Source organism: Bombina bombina, chromosome 1, assembly GCF_027579735.1.
Source record: "Bombina bombina isolate aBomBom1 chromosome 1, aBomBom1.pri, whole genome shotgun sequence".
Lineage (NCBI taxonomy): Eukaryota > Metazoa > Chordata > Amphibia > Anura > Bombinatoridae > Bombina > Bombina bombina.
In genome coordinates this window covers 1102429029-1102449028 of record NC_069499.1, presented here as the reverse complement: position 1 = coordinate 1102449028, position 20000 = coordinate 1102429029, and the positions used below count along the sequence as shown (strand labels likewise).

Sequence of the window (20000 nt, the reverse complement as noted above, 5' to 3'; positions counted from 1 at the left end):
GTCCACGACTTCATTCCTTACTGTTGGGAAAACTATACCCATGCTCCAGACGACACCGAAGGAATAACGGGAGGGAACAAAAAGGAAGCGGACCCTAATCTGAGGGTACCACAGCCTGCAAAACCTCTCTCCCAAAAGCTCAAACTTGTAAAATTTAGAAAAAGTATGTAAGGAGGACCAGGTAGCCGCCTTACAAATCTGATCCATAGAGGCCTCATTCTTAAAAGCCCAGGAAGAAGCTACTGCTCTAGTGGAATGAGCCGAAATCCTCTCAGGAGCCTGTTGTCCAGCTGTCTTATAAGCTAGGCGAATGACACTCCTCAACCAGAACGACGAGGACGACGTAGAGGCCTTCTGACCCCCTACGTTAACCTGCATAGATGACAAAGATGATGATTGTCTGAACTCCTTAGTAGCCTGAAGGTAAAATTTCAAGGCACGAACCACATCTAGATTGTGAAGCAAACGTTCCTTCACAGAGGAAGGATTCGGACAATGAAGGAACCATCATCTCTTGATTAATGTCCTGATCTGACACCACCTTAGGAAGGAAACCTAACAGTGCATAAAAACCGCCTTATCGGCGAAAAAAACAAGGTAAGGGGGAAATCACACTGCAAGGCAGAAATCTCCAAGACCCTGCGAGCAGAGGCCATAGCCAACAGAAACAGAACCTTCCAGGATAACAGTTTAAAGTCAACAGTATGCATTGGCTCAAACAGAGCCTGCTGCAACACACGAAGAACAGATTGAGACTCCAAGGCGGAGGCACCCTTCATAAAACACAGGCCTGATCCTAGTCAGGGCCTTAAAAGACAGCACATCCTGAAGCTCAGCTAATCTCCTGTGCAGCAACACACAGACAGGGCCGATAGCGTATAACATTCTGGCAACCGTAACTTTATGCCAAAAAAACAAAAAACACGCTTTTCCCCACACCTTATGGTAGATGCGTCTAGTAACCAGCTTACGAGCTTGAATCAAAGTGGCAATAACACTCTCAGAGAAACGTCTCTTGGCTAAGACTAAGCAATCAATCTCCACGCAGTCAGCCTCAGATAATCTAGATTTTGATGTAGGAAGGGTCCCTGTAGTAGCAGGACCCTGCAACAGGGTAACCTCTATGGAAGAGATGAGGACATCCCCACCAGATCTGTGAACCAAGTCCTTTGCGGCAAAGATGGAGCAATTCGAATCACTGGTGCTTGCTCCTGGTTGATCTGAGCCACCACACGGTGGAGAAGAGGTAATGGAAATAGACATGAGTCTGAACCTCCAGAGCATCTATTAGTTCTGCTTGAGGATCCCTCGATCTTGACCCGTACCTGGGTAGTTTGGCATTTAAACGGGAGGCCATGAGGTCCATCTCCGGCATCCTCCATCTGGAGCATATATCTGCAAATACCTTGGGGTGGCGAGACCATTCCTCCGGGTTAAAAGATTGCCTGCTGAGGAAGTCTGCTTCCCAGTTGTCCACACACAGAATGTGGATCGCTACCGAAGTTATATTGTCCGATTGGAATCGGATAAACTGGGACAACCCAGAAGGGGCCAAGCCTTCAGGGCATTGAATATAGCCAGAAGTTCCAAGATATTGATTGGTAACATGGTCTTAAGCACGTGCCTTGGGACAGGAGATCTTGACAGAGCCATCAAGAGAGCGAATCTATCGACAGGTTATCCAGTATTATCTGTTGAAACAGGTCTGAATGGTTGTCGTTTCATTATCTCAGCATGCATAGTTGTAAGGGCCTGAGATGGAATCTGGCAAAGGGAATGATGTCCATACAAGACACCATGAGGCCAATCACCTCCATACACTGGGCCACCGAAGGACTTAGGGAGGCCTAGAGGGCAAGGCAAGCTGATGTTGGCTTGCAATGTCTCTGATCTTCATGGATACCGAGTTTATAACTGTACCCAGGAAATTCACCCTGGTATGTGAAGAGAATTATTTTCCAAGTTTATCTTCCATGTGACCGAAGAAGACTTAGAAGGAATTCCGAGTGCTCCCTTGCTAGACGAAAAGATGGTAAGGTGCTACTGCGATACCTCAGTTCTGAAAACCACTAGAAAAGCTCCCAGAACCTTCATAAATATCCTTGGAGCAGTAGCTAAGCCAAATGGAAGTGCTATGAACTGGAAGTGTTGGTCCAGAAATGCAAGCCACAGGAATTGAAAATGTTCCCTGTGTATCGGAACGTGAAGGTATGCATCCGTCTATGGTAGTCATAAACTGTCCTTCCTGAACCAGAGGAAGGATTGATCTTATGGTCTCCATCTTGAAGGATGGGACGCTTAGAACTTTAAGAACTTCAAGTCCAGAATTGGACGAAAAGTTCCCTCCTTTTTGGGAACCACGAAGAGGCTTGAATAGAACCCCAAGATCTCTTTCTGATGCAAGTACCGGGGCAATTACTCCTATAGAGACTAGGTCCCATACGCAACCTAAAAAGGAAGTCCTCTTCTCTGGTTTTGTAGACAGTCTGGAGAGAAGGAATCTGCCCCTGGGCGGATAGGACTTGAATCCTATCCGGTATCCCTGTGATATACGACCTCCAGTAGGACCCAAGGGGGTCCTGAACGTCTGGAAAACAAGCGTCTGAGAAAAGCAACAATCTGCCCCCTACTCAATCCGATCCCAGATAGGGTGCCGCAACTTCATGCCGACTTGTTTTTGGTGGGCTTCTTTGTCTGTTTGGACTTGTTCCAGGACTGAGCAGGCTTCCAAGTACTCTTGGGCTGCTCGGGCTTGGATGATGATTGAGATCGATGGGACTTGTCCAAACGAAAATTTGACAGCTGTCGTCCCTTAGGTCTGTTCTTATCCTGTGGCAGGAAGGCTACTTTCCCTCCAGTAACCGTGAAAATAATAGAGTCCAGACCTGGACCGAAAAGATGTTCCCCTTGAAGGGGAGAGACAGTAACCTGGATTTAGAAGTCATATCCGCAAACCAAGACTTCAACCAGAGAGCCCGGCAGGCTAGAACTCCAAAACCTAAAGCCTTTGCGTTCAGGCGAATAATTTGCATAATCGCACCACAGATGAATATCTCAAGAAAGTTTCCAACTTCTTGTCCATAGGCTCTCTAAAGGACGAACTATCCTCAAGGGGGATAGTAGTACGCTTAGCTAGCGTCAAAATGTCACCATCCATCTTAGGTATGGAACCCCACAATTCTATTTGAGAGTCAGGGACCGGGAACAATTTCTTAAAAGTTGCCGAGGGAGAAAAGGAAGTTCTGATTCTTTCCCATTCGTTACTAATAATGTTCACCATACGAACTGGAACAGAAAAAGTCTGTGGGACCTTCCTGTCTTCGTTGACATCCTGTCTAACTTAGGGATCTTAGGTTCCTCAGGTAGCTTAGCCTCAGGAACCTCTAGCGTAGACAGGACCTCCTTTAGAAAGAAACGCAAATGTTCAATTTTGAATCTAAAGGAGGGTTCCTCTGCCGGAGGAAACTTAGTAACAGACGTTCACTCTCTGACGCTACAGAGGTTAACTCATCCTCGGATAGCTGAGACATACAGGCTAGATAACTCTGATAGGAATTTAGATGACTAAGTCAGGAGAACCATATTTAACCTCTTACGTATCCTAGAGAATGTAGCTGCATGGTAAAGTCCGCAGGAAAAAGGCCCCCTCCAAATGGAGAATTAGCTGTGCAGCAGGGAACTGCATGTGAAGCGGTTTGAGTAGACAAGGCAGAAATCCCTCGAGTCATAGAATCCTGAGAGGTTGATGGCTCAGAGGAACTAATTGTGCTATGGGTATTGTCAGACTTAGCTCCCTTCTTAGACTTAAAACAGTGCTTAGGCAATTGGAACAAAATTAAACAGGCGGACAAACCACAGTCTCCAGTCTCCTCACAATATAAAAAGGTTTTATTATTCACTATAGAAGGAGTGGAACCCTCTAACGTAGTATGAGAGTCCTCCATAGCTTTGGTATGAAATTCCACAGACAGAATAAAAAAAAACAAGTGTTTTTAATATAAACAGGCACCTTTACAATCCCAAAGGCTGGGGCACTCACAATCTCCTAGACCCAGACAAATGATCAGTGAAACGCTCTCCTCAGGAGTGCTGTCTGCAGCAGAATCACAAGGAAGTTTAAGAGGCCACACTCTGTCACGTGGTGCGTAAGACAGGACTTCCCCTGCTATGCAAAAGAGTGTTAAGCTATTATGAGCTGTGCTACACTCAAAAACAAAAAGTGAAACCTGTCTGTTCCCAAGCCAAAAGCACAGTCTTATGAGCCCAAACCTAATGCAGAACATAAAAATCCCTATAACTGTTCCCAATAAATTTCCCTACAGGAGATATTAACCCTTTATCCTATTGAGGTATAGATGAGTCACACTGTGACCCTATACAGGAGTACCTGCTATAACAATAAAGCAGACTTACCCTGTAGGTTCCATGCTGTGGAACAGATACAGCCTCAAGTGTGACAGCCTTGTAGCAACGCTCTGATAGGGACCTGATCGGAGTGATTTAAAGCAAGCAGTGAAACTAGTCAACACAGATTGTGCAGCAGTTGTTAGCCAACAGCCTGGATAGTTTCTCAGAAAAACTTCCCTGCATCTCCAGACTAACTTCCATCAATACTCTCACTGAGAAATTTATATGATTACTTAAAACTCCAGTCCTCTCTTGAAGGGAACAAAGAGAGGGAGTTCTCTTGAAGGGAAACTCCAGCTCTCGGCTGTAACTTAAACAGCTGAGACTGTTGAAGCTTCCTGAAGCTTTGGCGTATATATACACGTTGTGCGATACAATAGCCAAAAGTACTGTACAACGTATATATTTGTCCAAAATAGGTGAAGGGGTTAAAGTGATGGTAAATCCTAGGATTTACGATCACTAAAAATAAGGTCACCTTCATTAATCAGTTTAAAAAAAAAATTAAAAAAAAAATGTATCCTTAACTGATAAATTTCTTTCTTTCTTGACACGATGAGTCCACGGATCATCTAATTACTATTGGGAATATCACTCCTGCCCAGCAGGAGGCGGCAAAGAGCACCACAGCAAAGCTGTTAAATATTACCTCCCTTCCCTCCAACCCTAGTCAATCGACCGAAGTAAAGGAGAGAGAAAGGAAGCAAATACAGAATTTATGTTTACCTGATAAATTACTTTCTCCAACGGTGTGTCCGGTCCACGGCGTCATCCTTACTTGTGGGATATTCTCTTCCCCAACAGGAAATGGCAAAGAGCCCAGCAAAGCTGGTCACATGATCCCTCCTAGGCTCCGCCTACCCCAGTCATTCGACCGACGTTAAGGAGGAATATTTGCATAGGAGAAACCATATGATACCGTGGTGACTGTAGTTAAAGAAAATAAATTATCAGACCTGATTAAAAAACCAGGGCGGGCCGTGGACCGGACACACCCTTGGAGAAAGTAATTTATCAGGTAAACATAAATTCTGTTTTCTCCAACATAGGTGTGTCCGGTCCACGGCGTCATCCTTACTTGTGGGAACCAATACCAAAGCTTTAGGACACGGATGAAGGGAGGGAGCAAATCAGGTCACCTAAATGGAAGGCACCACGGCTTGCAAAACCTTTCTCCCAAAAACAGCCTCAGAAGAAGCAAAAGTATCAAACTTGTAAAATTTGGTAAAAGTGTGCAGTGAAGACCAAGTCGCTGCCCTACATATCTGATCAACAGAAGCCTCGTTCTTGAAGGCCCATGTGGAAGCCACAGCCCTAGTGGAATGAGCTGTGATTCTTTCAGGAGGCTGCCGTCCGGCAGTCTCGTAAGCCAATCTGATGATGCTTTTAATCCAAAAAGAGAGAGAGGTAGAAGTTGCTTTTTGACCTCTCCTTTTACCAGAATAAACAACAAACAAGGAAGATGTTTGTCTAAAATCCTTTGTAGCATCTAAATAGAATTTTAGAGCGCGAACAACATCCAAATTGTGCAACAAACGTTCCTTCTTCGAAACTGGTTTCGGACACAAAGAAGGCACGACTATCTCCTGGTTAATGTTTTTGTTAGAAACAACTTTTGGAAGAAAACCAGGTTTAGTACGTAAAACCACCTTATCTGCATGGAACACCAGATAAGGAGGAGAACACTGCAGAGCAGATAATTCTGAAACTCTTCTAGCAGAAGAAATTGCAACCAAAAACAAAACTTTCCAAGATAATAACTTAATATCAACGGAATGTAAGGGTTCAAACGGAACCCCCTGAAGAACTGAAAGAACTAAGTTGAGACTCCAAGGAGGAGTCAAAGGTTTGTAAACAGGCTTGATTCTAACCAGAGCCTGAACAAAGGCTTGAACATCTGGCACAGCTGCCAGCTTTTTGTGAAGTAACACAGACAAGGCAGAAATCTGTCCCTACAAGGAACTTGCAGATAATCCTTTCTCCAATCCTTCTTGGAGAAAGGATAGAATCTTAGGAATCTTTACCTTGTCCCAGGGGAATCCTTTAGATTCACACCAACAGATATATTTTTTCCATATTTTGTGGTAAATTTTTCTAGTTACAGGCTTTCTGGCCTGAACAAGAGTATCAATAACAGAATCTGAGAACCCTCGTTTTGATAAAATCAAGCGTTCAATCTCCAAGCAGTCAGCTGGAGTGAGACCAGATTCGGATGTTCGAACGGACCTTGAGCAAGAAGGTCTCGTCTCAAAGGTAGCTTCCATGGTGGAGCCGATGACATATTCACCAGATCTGCATACCAAGTCCTGCGTGGCCACGCAGGAGCTATCAAGATCACCGACGCCCTCTCCTGATGGATCCTGGCTACCAGCCTGGGGATGAGAGGAAACGGCGGGAATACATAAGCTAGTTTGAAGGTCCAAGGTGCTACTAGTGCATCTACTAGAGTCGCCTTGGGATCCCTGGATCTGGACCCGTAGCAAGGAACCTTGAAGTTCTGACGAGAGGCCATCAGATCCATGTCTGGAATGCCCCACAGTTGAGTGATTTGGGCAAAGATTTCCGGATGGAGTTCCCACTCCCCCGGATGCAATGTCTGACGACTCAGAAAATCCGCTTCCCAATTTTCCACTCCTGGGATGTGGATTGCAGACAAGTGGCAGGAGCGAGTCTCCGCCCATTGAATGATTTTGGTCACTTCTTCCATCGCCAGGGAACTCCTTGTTCCCCCCTGATGGTTGATGTACGCAACAGTCGTCATGTTGTCTGATTGAAACCGTATGAACTTGGCCTTCGCTAGCTGAGGCCAAGCCTTGAGAGCATTGAATATCGCTCTCAGTTCCAGAATATTTATCGGTAGAAGAGATTCTTCCCGAGACCAAAGACCCTGAGCTTTCAGGGATCCCCAGACCGCGCCCCAGCCCATCAGACTGGCGTCGGTCGTGACAATGACCCACTCTGGTCTGCGGAAGGTCATCCCTTGTGACAGGTTGTCCAGGGACAGCCACCAACGGAGTGAGTCTCTGGTCCTCTGATTTACTTGTATCTTCGGAGACAAGTCTGTATAGTCCCCATTCCACTGACTGAGCATGCACAGTTGTAATGGTCTTAGATGAATGCGCGCAAAAGGAACTATGTCCATTGCCGCTACCATCAAACCTATTACTTCCATGCACTGCGCTATGGAAGGAAGAGGAACGGAATGAAGTGTCCGACAAGAGTTTAGAAGTTTTGTTTCTCTGGCCTCTGTCAGAAAAATCCTCATTTCTAAGGAGTCTATTATTGTTCCCAAGAAGGGAACCCTTGTCGACGGAGATAGAGAACTCTTTTCCACGTTCACTTTCCATCCGTGAGATCTGAGAAAGGCCAGGACTATGTCCGTGTGAGCCTTTGCTTGAGGAAGGGACGACGCTTGAATCAGAATGTCGTCCAAGTAAGGTACTACTGCAATGCCCCTTGGTCTTAGCACCGCTAGAAGGGACCCTAGTACCTTTGTGAAAATCCTTGGAGCAGTGGCTAATCCGAAAGGAAGCGCCACGAACTGGTAATGCTTGTCCAGGAATGCGAACCTTAGGAACCGATGATGTTCCTTGTGGATAGGAATATGTAGATACGCATCCTTTAAATCCACCGTGGTCATGAATTGACCTTCCTGGATGGAAGGAAGAATTGTTCGAATGGTTTCCATCTTGAACGATGGAACCTTGAGAAACTTGTTTAAGATCTTGAGATCTAAGATTGGTCTGAACGTTCCCTCTTTTTTGGGAACTATGAACAGATTGGAGTAGAACCCCATCCCTTGTTCTCCTAATGGAACAGGATGAATCACTCCCATTTTTAGCAGGTCTTCTACACAATGTAAGAATGCCTGTCTTTTTATGTGGTCTGAAGACAATTGAGACCTGTGGAACCTCCCCCTTGGGGGAAGCCCCTTGAATTCCAGAAGATAACCTTGGGAGACTATTTCTAGTGCCCAAGGATCCAGAACATCTCTTGCCCAAGCCTGAGCGAAGAGAGAGAGTCTGCCCCCCACCAGATCCGGTCTCGGATCGGGGGCCAACATTTCATGCTGTCTTGGTAGCAGTGGCAGGTTTCTTGGCCTGCTTTCCCTTGTTCCAGCCTTGCATTGGTCTCCAGGCTGGCTTGGCTTGAGAAGTATTACCCTCTTGCTTAGAGGACGTAGCACTTGGGGCTGGTCCGTTTCTACGAAAGGGACGAAAATTAGGTTTATTTTTGGCCTTGAAAGACCTATCCTGAGGAAGGGCGTGGCCCTTACCCCCAGTGATATCAGAGATAATCTCTTTCAAGTCAGGGCCAAACAGCGTTTTCCCCTTGAAAGGAATGTTAAGTAGTTTGTTCTTGGAAGACTCATCCGCTGACCAAGATTTCAACCAAAGCGCTCTGCGCGCCACAATAGCAAACCCAGAATTTTTCGCCGCTAACCTAGCCAATTGCAAAGTGGCGTCTAGGGTGAAAGAATTAGCCAATTTGAGAGCACGGATTCTGTCCATAATCTCCTCATAAGGAGGAGAATCACTATCGATCGCCTTAACTAGTTCATCGAACCAGAAACACGCGGCTGTAGTGACAGGGACAATGCATGAAATTGGTTGTAGAAGGTAACCTTGCTGAACAAACATCTTTTTAAGCAAACCTTCTAATTTTTTATCCATAGGATCTTTGAAAGCACAACTATCTTCTATGGGTATAGTGGTGCGTTTGTTTAAAGTAGAAACCGCTCCCTCGACCTTGGGGACTGTCTGCCATAAGTCCTTTCTGGGGTCGACCATAGGAAACAATTTTTTAAATATGGGGGGAGGGACGAAAGGTATACCGGGCCTTTCCCATTCTTTATTTACAATGTCCGCCACCCGCTTGGGTATAGGAAAAGCTTCTGGGAGCCCCGGGACCTCTAGGAACTTGTCCATTTTACATAGTTTCTCTGGGATGATCAAATTCTCACAATCATCCAGAGTGGATAATACCTCCTTAAGCAGAGCGCGGAGATGTTCCAACTTAAATTTAAATGTAATCACATCGGGTTCAGCTTGTTGAGAAATTTTCCCTGAATCTGAAATTTCTCCCTCAGACAAAACCTCCCTGGCCCCCTCAGACTGGTGTAGGGGCATTTCAGAACCATTATCATCAGCGTCCTCATGCTCTTCAGTATCTAAAACAGAGCAGTCGCGCTTACGCTGATAAGTGGGCATTTTGGCTAAAATGTTTTTGATAGAATTATCCATTACAGCCGTTAATTGTTGCATAGTAAGGAGTATTGGCGCGCTAGATGTACTAGGGGCCTCCTGAGTGGGCAAGACTTGTGTAGACGAAGGAGGGAATGATGCAGTACCATGCTTACTCCCCTCACTTGAGGAATCATCTTGGGCATCATTTTCAGTGTCACATAAATCACATTTATTTAAATGAGAAGGAACCCTGGCTTCCCCACATTCAGAACACAGTCTATCTGGTAGTTCAGACATGTTAAACAGGCATAAACTTGATAACAAAGTACAAAAAACATTTTAAAATAAAACCGTTACTGTCACTTTAAATTTTAAACTGAACACACTTTATTAGTGCAATTGCGAAAAAGTATGAAGGAATTGTTCAAAATTCACCAAAATTTCACCACAGTGTCTTAAAGCCTTAAAAGTATTGCACACCAAATTTGGAAGCTTTAACCCTTAAAATAACGGAACCGGAGCCGTTTTTAACTTTAACCCCTTTACAGTCCCTGGTATCTGCTTTGCTGAGACCCAACCAAGCCCAAAGGGGAATACGATACCAAATGATGCCTTCAGAAAGTCTTTTCTATGTATCAGAGCTCCTCACACATGCGACTGCATGTCATGCCTCTCAAAAACAAGTGCGCAATACCGGCGCGAAAATGAGGCTCTTTCCTATGATTAGGGAAAGCCCCTAAAGAATAAGGTGTCTAAAACAGTGCCTGCCGATATTATTTTACCAAAATACCCAGATTAAATGATTCCTCAAGGCTAAATATGTGTAATATATGAATCGATTTAGCCCAGAAAAAGTCTACAGTCTTAATAAGCCCTTGTGAAGCCCTTATTTACTTTCTGAATAAACATGGCTTACCGGATCCCATAGGGAAAATGACAGCTTCCAGCATTACATCGTCTTGTTAGAATGTGTCATACCTCAAGCAGCAAAAGACTGCTCACTGTTCCCCCAACTGAAGTTAATTCCTCTCAACAGTCCTGTGTGGAACAGCCATGGATTTTAGTAACGGTTGCTAAAATCATTTTCCTCTTACAAACAGAAATCTTCATCTCTTTTCTGTTTCAGAGTAAATAGTACATACCAGCACTATTTTAAAATAACAAACTCTTGATTGAATAATAAAAACTACAGTTAAACACTAAAAAACTCTAAGCCATCTCCGTGGAGATGTTGCCTGTACAACGGCAAAGAGAATGACTGGGGTAGGCGGAGCCTAGGAGGGATCATGTGACCAGCTTTGCTGGGCTCTTTGCCATTTCCTGTTGGGGAAGAGAATATCCCACAAGTAAGGATGACGCCGTGGACCGGACACACCTATGTTGGAGAAAAGGTGCAGAGGTGTCTGAAGTTTATAATATACCAACAAAACCTGTCCAAAAAGAACAGGGTAGGCCGTGGACTCATTGTGTCAAGAAATAAATACATTTATCAGGTAAGCATAAATTTAGTTTTCTTTCTAATGACACGATGAGTCCACAGATCATCTAATTACTATTGGGAATCAATACCCAAGCTAGAGGACACAGATAAGGGAGGGACAAGACCGGGAACCTAAACTGAAGGCACCACTGCTTGAAGAACCTTTCTCCCAAAAGAGGCCTCAGCCGAGGCAAAAGTGTCAAATTTATAGAATTTTGAAAAAGTGTGAAGAGAGGACCATGTTGCAGCCTTGCAAATCTGTTCAACAGGAGCTTAATTTTTGAATGCCCAGGAAGAGGAAACAGCCCTCGTAGAATGAACCGTAACTCTCAGGAGACTGCTGTCCAGCAGTTTCATAAGCAAACCGAAAGATATTTTTCAGCCACAAAGAAAGAGAAGTAGCCGTAGCTTTCTGCCCCTTACGTTTCCCAGAGATACCACAAACAGAGCAGAAGACTGACGAAAATCCTTAGTCTCCTGCAAATAGAATTTTAATGCACGCACCACGTCCAGATTGTGCAGAAGTCATTCCTTCTGAGAAGGAGGCTTAGGACACTTAGGACAATCTCCGGATTAATGTTCCTATCTAAAACTACCTTAGGGAGAAACCCTAACTTAGTACGCAAAACTACTTTATCCGAATGAAAAATAAGGTAAGGGGACTCTGCTCTGACACTATGAGCAGATGAAATAGCAACAAGAAACAACTTTTCAAGCTAACTTAATATCTAAAAAATGCATAGGCTCAAACGAAGCCCCTTGAAGAAACTTAAGCACTAAATTAAGACTCCAGGGAGGAGTAACTGGCTTGAATACAGGCCTGATCCTGACCAAGGCCTGACAAAACGATTGCACATCTGGGACGTCCGCCAGACGTTTATGTAACAAACTAGACAAGGCAGAAATTTGACCCCTTAGGGAACTTGCCGATAAACCCTTCTCCAAACCCTCTTGGAGAAAGGACAGAATTTTAGGAATCCTAACTCCTCCAAAAGTATCCCTTAGATTCACACCAATACAGATATTTACGCCATGAAATCATGGTCTCAATGACCGACTCTGAAAATCCACGCTTGGATAAAATTAAGAGTTCAATCTCCAAGCAGTCAGCTTCAGAGAAACTAAATTTGGATGAAGGAAGGGTCCTTGAAGTAGGAAATCCTTCCTCAACGGTCCTCAAGTCTCCAAGGTGGAAGAGATGACATGTCCACCAAGTCTGCATACCAAATCCTGCGAGGCCACGCCGGTGCAATGAGGATCACCGACGCCCTCTTCTGCTTGATTCGAGCAATGACCCGAGGTAGAAGAGCGAACGGAATAAATAGGTATGCAAGACTGAAATTCCAAGGTACCGCCAGGGCGTCTATCAGTATAGCCTGAGGGTCCCTTGACCTCGACCCGTACCTCGGAAGCTTGGCATTCTGCCGAGATGCCATGAGACCCAATTCCGGCTGACCCCATTTGAGAATCAGGCTGTAAAATACTTCCGGATGTAGTTCCCACTCCCCCGGGTGAAAGGTCTGCCTGCTCAGGAAGTCCGATTCCCAGTTGTCCACTCCTGGGATGTGGATCGCCGACAGACAGCAATTGTGGGTCTCCGCCCACTGAATTATCTTGGCTACCTCCCTCATTTCCAAGGAACTCTGCGTTCCTCCCTGATGGTTGATATAAGCCACTGAAATTATGTTGTTCGACTGTAACCTGATGAAACAGGCTGAGGCTAACTGAGGCCAGGCCAGGCCAGGCCAGGCCAGGCCAGAAGAGCATTGAAGATTGTTCTACCCATAAACATTCTGGAGCTGAGAGCAGACTCCGACTGAGTCCATGTTCCCTGAGCCTTTAGAGAGCCCCAGACTGCTCCCCATCCCAGAAGGCTGGCGTCTGTTGTCACAATCACCCAAGAGGGTCTGCGAAAGCAGGTTCCCTGGGAGAGATGATCCTGAGACAACCACCAAAGAGAATCCCTTGTCTCCTGCTCCAGCTGTAATTGCGGAGACAGATCCGCATAGTCTCCATTCCACTCCCTGAGCATGCTTAACTGCAGAGGTCTGAGGTGGAAATGGGAGAACGGGATGATGTCCATTGCCACTACCATCAGACCGATAACCTCCATGCACTGAGCCACTGATGGCCGAGGAGAGGACTGAAGTGCTAGGAAAGAATCGAAAATCTGATTTCCTGACTTCTGTCAGAAAAATCTTCATTGATAAGGAATCTATTATGGTTCCCAAGAAAAATTACCCTTGTATTTGGAACTAAGGAACTATTTTCCAAATTCACCTTCCATCCGTGAGACCGCATGAAAGATACCATTTCCGTGTGGGATCTTGCTTGCTCAAAGGATGGAGCCTGAACCAGAATGTAGTCCAGATAAGGCGCCACTGCAATGCCCCGCAATCGAAGCACCGCCAACAGGGATCCCAGAACCTTTGAGAAAATTCTTGGAGCTGTGGCAAGGCCGAATGGAAGAGCCACAAACTGGAAGTGTTTGTCTAGAAATGCAAACCTTAGAAACTTGTGATGGTCCCTGTGGATGGTAACATGCAGGTACGCGTCCTTTAAATCCACTGTTGTCATAAATTTACCCTCTTGGACCAAAGGAAGAATGGAACGAAAAGTTTCCATCTTGAAGGACGACACTGAGGAATTTGTTTAGACTCTTGAGATCTAAAATTGGTCTGAAGGTTCCCTCCTTTTTGGGAACCACTTACAGATTGGAATAGAACCCCAGACCCTGTTCCTGCATTGGAACAGGAACTATCACTCCCAGGTCAGAGAGGTCCCGAACACAGTGTAAGAACGCCTCTCTTTTTGTCTGGTCTACAGAGAATCTTGAAAGCAGAACTCTGCCCCTAGGAGGAAAGGTCTTGAACTCTAGTTTGTATCCCTGGGACACTATGTCCACCGCCCATGGATCCTGAACATCTCGAACCCAAGCCCGAGTGAAAAATGAAAGTCTGCCCCCCACAAGATCCGGTCTCGGATCAGGGGCAGGCCCTTCATGCTGCTTTTGATTCAATAGCAGGCTTTTTGGATTGTTTTCCCTTATTCCAAGACTGATTGGGCCTCCAGGAAGGCTTGGACTGCTCCTGCTTGGAGGAGGGAGTGAATGGATTTCCCTTGAAATTTTGAAAGGAACGAAAATTACTCTGACGTCCCTTTTGTTTATTTCTCTTATCCTGAGGGAGGAAATGTCCCTTTCCTCCCGTAATGTCAGAAATTATTTCCGTCAAACCAGGCCCAAACAAAGTATTTCCCTTGTAAGGAATCAAGAAAAGTTTAGACTTAGATGACACATCCGCAGACCACGATTTTAAACCATAAAGCTCTGCGGGCCAGTACGGCAAAACCAGAAATCTTAGCTCCCAGCTTAATAACCTGAAAGGAAGCATCCGTGATAAAGGAGTTGGCCAACTTAAGGGCCTTAATCCTTTCCTGGATTTCAATGAGTGGAGTGTCAGTCCGAACAGATTCAGACAATGCATCAAACCAGTATGCTGCCGCACTAGTGACAGTAGCAATACAAACCGCAGGTTGCCATTGTAAACCCTGGTGTACATACATTTTCTTGAGTAACCCCTCTAATTTCTTATCCATAGGATCCTTAAAAGAACAACTATCCTCCATGGGAATGGTAGTTCTCTTGGCTAGCGTGAAAATTGCCCCTTCCACCTTGGGTACCGTCTGCCAAGACTCCTTGATAGAATCTGCTATAGGAAATATCTTTTTAAAAATATAGGGGATGGAGAAAAAGGGATACCCGGACTCTCCCATTCCTTAGCAATAATCTCTGTAGCTCGATCTGGTACAGGAAAAACTTCCACCATGGAAGGTACATCAAAATATTTATTTTGTTTACTGGATTTTTTAGGATTGACAATGACCATGGTGTCGCTGTCGTCCAGTGTAGTTAAAACCTCCTTGAGTAACAGACGGAGGTGTTCTAGCTTAAACCTGAAGGATATAACTTCAGTATCAGCAGGAGGAATTACACTGTCTGAGATTTCACCCTCAGATGCTACCAAAGTATCCTCCTCCTCAGGCTTCTGGGAGGGGGCATTTGAAATAGCAACAACTGTGTCAGTAACCTCACTTACTGATTGTTTACTTTTCCTCTTGCGCTTTCCCTACAGCATGGGAAAAGCAGACAACGCATCAGAAACCGCAGAGGACATGAGGGAAGCGATGTCTTGCAATGTAACTCCAGGTGGAGTAGTGGAGGAAGCGCAGGGCACTAGCTGTATGGACGCTAAGTTTTGGGACACTTAAGAAGAAAGCTGCGGCATATTTTGAACATTGTCAGAAAACTCCTGAACAGCATCCGCCTGTTTTTTTTTTTGGAAAAAGTCTATCTCTATAATGTAAAGTTCTCTCAATACATGAGGAACAGAAAGGGATTGGTGGTTCAACATTAGCATCAAAACATAAACATGTAACATCTTGCAGGGCCTCTTGGTCCATCTTTATTCACCACAAAACTGAATAGATAGATAACTGATATTTTATTAAATAAAAAAAATACCTCACAAATACCTCGCTTTATTTTTCAGCAAGAAATTAAAATAACATAAGGAGAAATTAAATACTCAGGACACCTTTACACCTCAGCTTAACTTTGCTGAGGTGCTTACCTGCCTGACTAACACCCGAGTTTATAGACTGTTAGATGATCCGGACTCAACCTATTTATTCTGTCAGTTGAAGTCCGTAATGCGACCAAAAACTGTGACAAAGTCTTCCTTGCCACAGAACACAGGTGCTTCCGTTAGCCCCGCCCATGGTGGGTGTAACAAGAAAAAATTTTCCCTCCGGTCAAAAGCATAGCAATGCCGTTTTATTGTTACTTAAAGGGACAGTCAACACCAGTATTTTTGTTGTTTAAAAATATAGATAATCCCTTTATTACCCATTCCACAGTTTTTGCAAAACCAACACTGTTATATTAATACACTTTTTACTTCTGTGACTAACTTGTATCTAAGCATCTTCTGACCGCCCCTAATCACATGACTTAGTTATTTTGCATATAGTTGCATTTTAGCCAATTAGTGCAGTGTCTGCCACTAGCCACGGGCGTGATCACAATGTTATCTATATGGCCTACATGAGCTTGCTCTCCCCTGCTGTGAAAAGTAAATAAAATAGAGGCGGCCTTCAAGGGCTTAGAAATTATATGTGCCTCCCTAGGTTTGCTTTCAACTAGAATACCAAGAGAACACAGCAAAATTGTTGATAAAAGTAAATTGGAAAGTTGTTTAAAATTACATGCCCTATTTGAAAAATGAAAGTTTTTTTTGGACTTGACTGTCCCTTTAAGCTAAAAAACACCACCTCTGAGCCTGCTCCTCGTCCCCAGTGCCTGCTATTACTGCCGTAATAAAAATTCTCCAAGTCATAAGAGAATCTCTTATGTCCCAAACACATTTAATTTATTTTAAAGTGCCATCCTTTATTCTGAATAACGATCCCAGAAAATAAAAAGTCAGCACTTACCTTTGTAAATCTGCCCGGCAGCAAGGCAGCTCACTAGGTTTGAGAGGCATGATTCCTCACATGGACCTGTGGAGAAAAATGCAAAGACTGAATAAACTTACTCAGGCTTTAGAAAATAGGGCACCATTAGAATATAAGAGGCGCAGTGACGATTATACCCCACAAGTTCCCATTGATCTAAAGCCACCACTGCGCTACTGAAGAGACCGATATGGACTACAGCTACACCCTAGGACAAAGCAGCACAATCTTGCAACATTTAAAAAATAATAAAATCTTGCTTGAAGAATCTTCATTCTAACACCTAACTTTACCACTTCCTTGCTCTAACGTAGGCAAAGAGAATGACTGGGGTTGGAGTGAAGGGAGGTGATATTTAACAGCTTTGCTGGGCAGGAGTGATATTCCCAATAGTAATTAGATGATCCGTGGACTCATCGTGTGATTAGAAAGAAAATATTAATAAATGGATGAAAAGGTGCCTTTATCTTGCCCCAGCTTCACTGCTAAGCATGCCGGCTCTGACAGCCCTGCTCATTTTTTAAATGAAATTATGTCTCCCCCTCTTAACCAATAGCCGTGTGGGGCAATTGACATTATGCTGTAGGCGCACACACGGCTATTGGTTAAGAGGTGGAGATGTCACCTCATTGAAGAAGAAAAAAAAATGAGCAGCACTGTGGCCCGCTAGGCTTCGCAGTGAACCTGCGGGGGGAAAAAAAAGGCACCTTTTAATCAGTTTTTTTTTTTTTAAACTGATGAATGAAGGTCGCCATTAATTTTTAGTTATGGTAAAACCTAGCGTTTTTGAAACGCTATAATTAACCTTCACTTTAAAGGAAAAGTCAACTACACTATACGACTCTGCAGCGTCTTAAATATCTTCTAAATTTTGTGGACATTCATTCATCATTTTTTTGGATCCGACTTCGTAAACTTCAAATCCTACCTTTTTTTTTTTTTTTTATGAAACATGATTTATTAATACAAGAGATTATAGTATGTTGAATATAAACAATATAAGGAGATATTTGGATTGTAGCGATAATTGATGGTGAGACTGTATTTGCGATTGTCTGCTGCCCCCAAGGGGATTAAAACTGGTATGACAGCCAAATAAATTAACTATTGGAACACATGCAGAGCCAGATAAGATAATCAGGGAGGCATCTCCCAAATAACCAATCAATGCTAAGCATCCGAAGGGCCAATCGAGACAAGCACTGTGGGGCACTTCCAAATAATCACCAATGATTACAATAAGAATAAAAAAGGGAGTGTTATATCTCATGGTATAACATCATGCAAAATGATAGAAAAAAAAAAGGTCTTTTTGTCTGCTGAAACTTGTGACTGAATAACTGCTGCCAAATTGGGGCACAGTCACTTTAAGCAAAATCTGAGACTAACTTCTTGATCTATGCAAAAACCTTTCTTCATATGAGGTGATCTGAATCTATTTGGAAAAGACTGGAATACTGAATTGGTTAATGTTGGTAATTTATGACTGTTCTATATTTTTTTTATTTTTTTTTATTTTTTATTGAGGCAAAAGAATAAAACATTACAAACTATTATGACCACAAACATAGGCCCTTAACCCGTAAGGACAATTGTCGAAAATATACATCACTGCCAATACATTAATCATGACAAACCTTGTTTAAATCATAAATGAGAGCTTAAATTTCTAAAACTCTAGGTATTAAAGAACTAATGGTCAAAAACAATTCTAAAATTGTAATACTCCTATGTGGTCGTTGGACATCAAAACTAACCTCAGATTTTTAAAGCATATAACATATAGGACCCCTTTTGGGTCCTCAGGACTATAGTTTTATATATGTATTGGGGATGGGATTATCAACTCTAACTATAATAAAGCACTCTTATGAATTTTGTAGGGAGTTAAAGATGGGATCTGTGTCCCTTAGCTTAAAGAATAAGCCCCCGGGGGGGGGCGGAGTTTATAGATAGAAACATGCTAGAAACAAAAAATATTAGGGTTGGGCCTGAACTGAATAGATCTGTACAGTTTCCTCTAGACTTAACGCATTCAAATCCTACCTTTTACACTGATACCTTTTCATGCTGTAACTCTGCCTGGACAGGGAAAAAAAAAAAAATATTTTTGAATGACGAATCTCATTTTATAAGTTCTAATTGGTCCCCACTGGCGTCCTAACTGACTCGCTCTACGCCTACCAATCTAAATGCGCATCTCACTGAAATCTAGACCTGATCACTGCAGGTGTTTCTCGATGCATGCACAATCTAATTAAGCATAACAATAAAGTGCACAGAGGTACACGTAAGAGAGGGTGGGACTGCTCTTACGTGCAAAGGAGTAAAACCAGAAAATGAGCAGGTGGGCGGAGGAAGCACTTATAACAGTATGGGAGTAATTATATAAAGATTATATCTTCAAGGGTTAGCGACTGAGTTAATCGAGAAAGGATTAGTCAATATCATTTTTACTTTACTTTCACTTTAAGGTGTCCAGAACGCAAATTAATTGCATTTAATTTAACATACATTGATTTAATGATAATTTGCGCAACAAACATTGAAAAAAGAAAATATTAGCTCTTTTTAGCGAAATATTGGCTAAAACTTTAGCCAGGTGGTCAAAATCAGTCAGGCAGTTTGGCCATCAAATAGGTTCTGGGGAGAACACTGATATACATCATTTTCTTAATTAGAGAATATAACATGTAAGCTGTACTGTCATGCTAGAGGACAGTACTAATTAGTGTTTCTGCAAGCAAGGGTGCAGCCAGGGGATAAGCTGCATTACATTTCTAAGCATATCCAATTCCCTAAATAACTTTACTATGTTTTTTTGTTTTTAAATGTCATTTTAAAAACAGAAAATATCAAAATTATATATACAGATTATATTTACTACTTGGTCATACTAAAAGTAGACAGCAGCTATAGAAAAACATACACAAGTATGTACTACACTATTATATTGCCAGGTGTTTGTGATTCAGCTTCATTTACTTCAAAGCAAAACAAACTAGCATTGATCAAGTAGTTTCAGATTTTTTTGTCTAATTCACAAAATAAATCATTACCATTTTGAAATACAAAAAACAGACGCAGGTAGAGAAGACTGGCTTATTGTCGGGGAAAATTGTCTTTTTTTTTTTTTTTTTTAAATACAGAAATGTATTGAGCTGAAAAAAGGCAAGAGATATAAATATTCTGATAAAAATATTTTATTTCCCATCTTCCCAGCTTGTAGTTAGAAAGGAATTAGTTGTTTCCCTGTCTGCACATCACAATATAGCCTCACAGAGCTTAGGTCAGACCGTTAGAAGGATAGTTGCCTCAGTGCCTCACCAGCCCAAGGAATCGGGTAAAGGAGAAGAGAGAAGGACCTCAGCTTAGCTAATCTGTGATGATAGCGCAAAGAATGCAAGAAGTTA

General features: G+C 43.2%; 1 protein-coding gene across 1 annotated transcript in view; it reads right to left on the bottom strand.

Annotated features, from left to right (window-relative positions):
• Positions 1–20000, bottom strand: part of TRPC4AP (transient receptor potential cation channel subfamily C member 4 associated protein) — a 288555-nt gene that overhangs the window by 209869 nt on the left and 58686 nt on the right. The gene's annotated exons all lie outside the window — the stretch shown is intronic.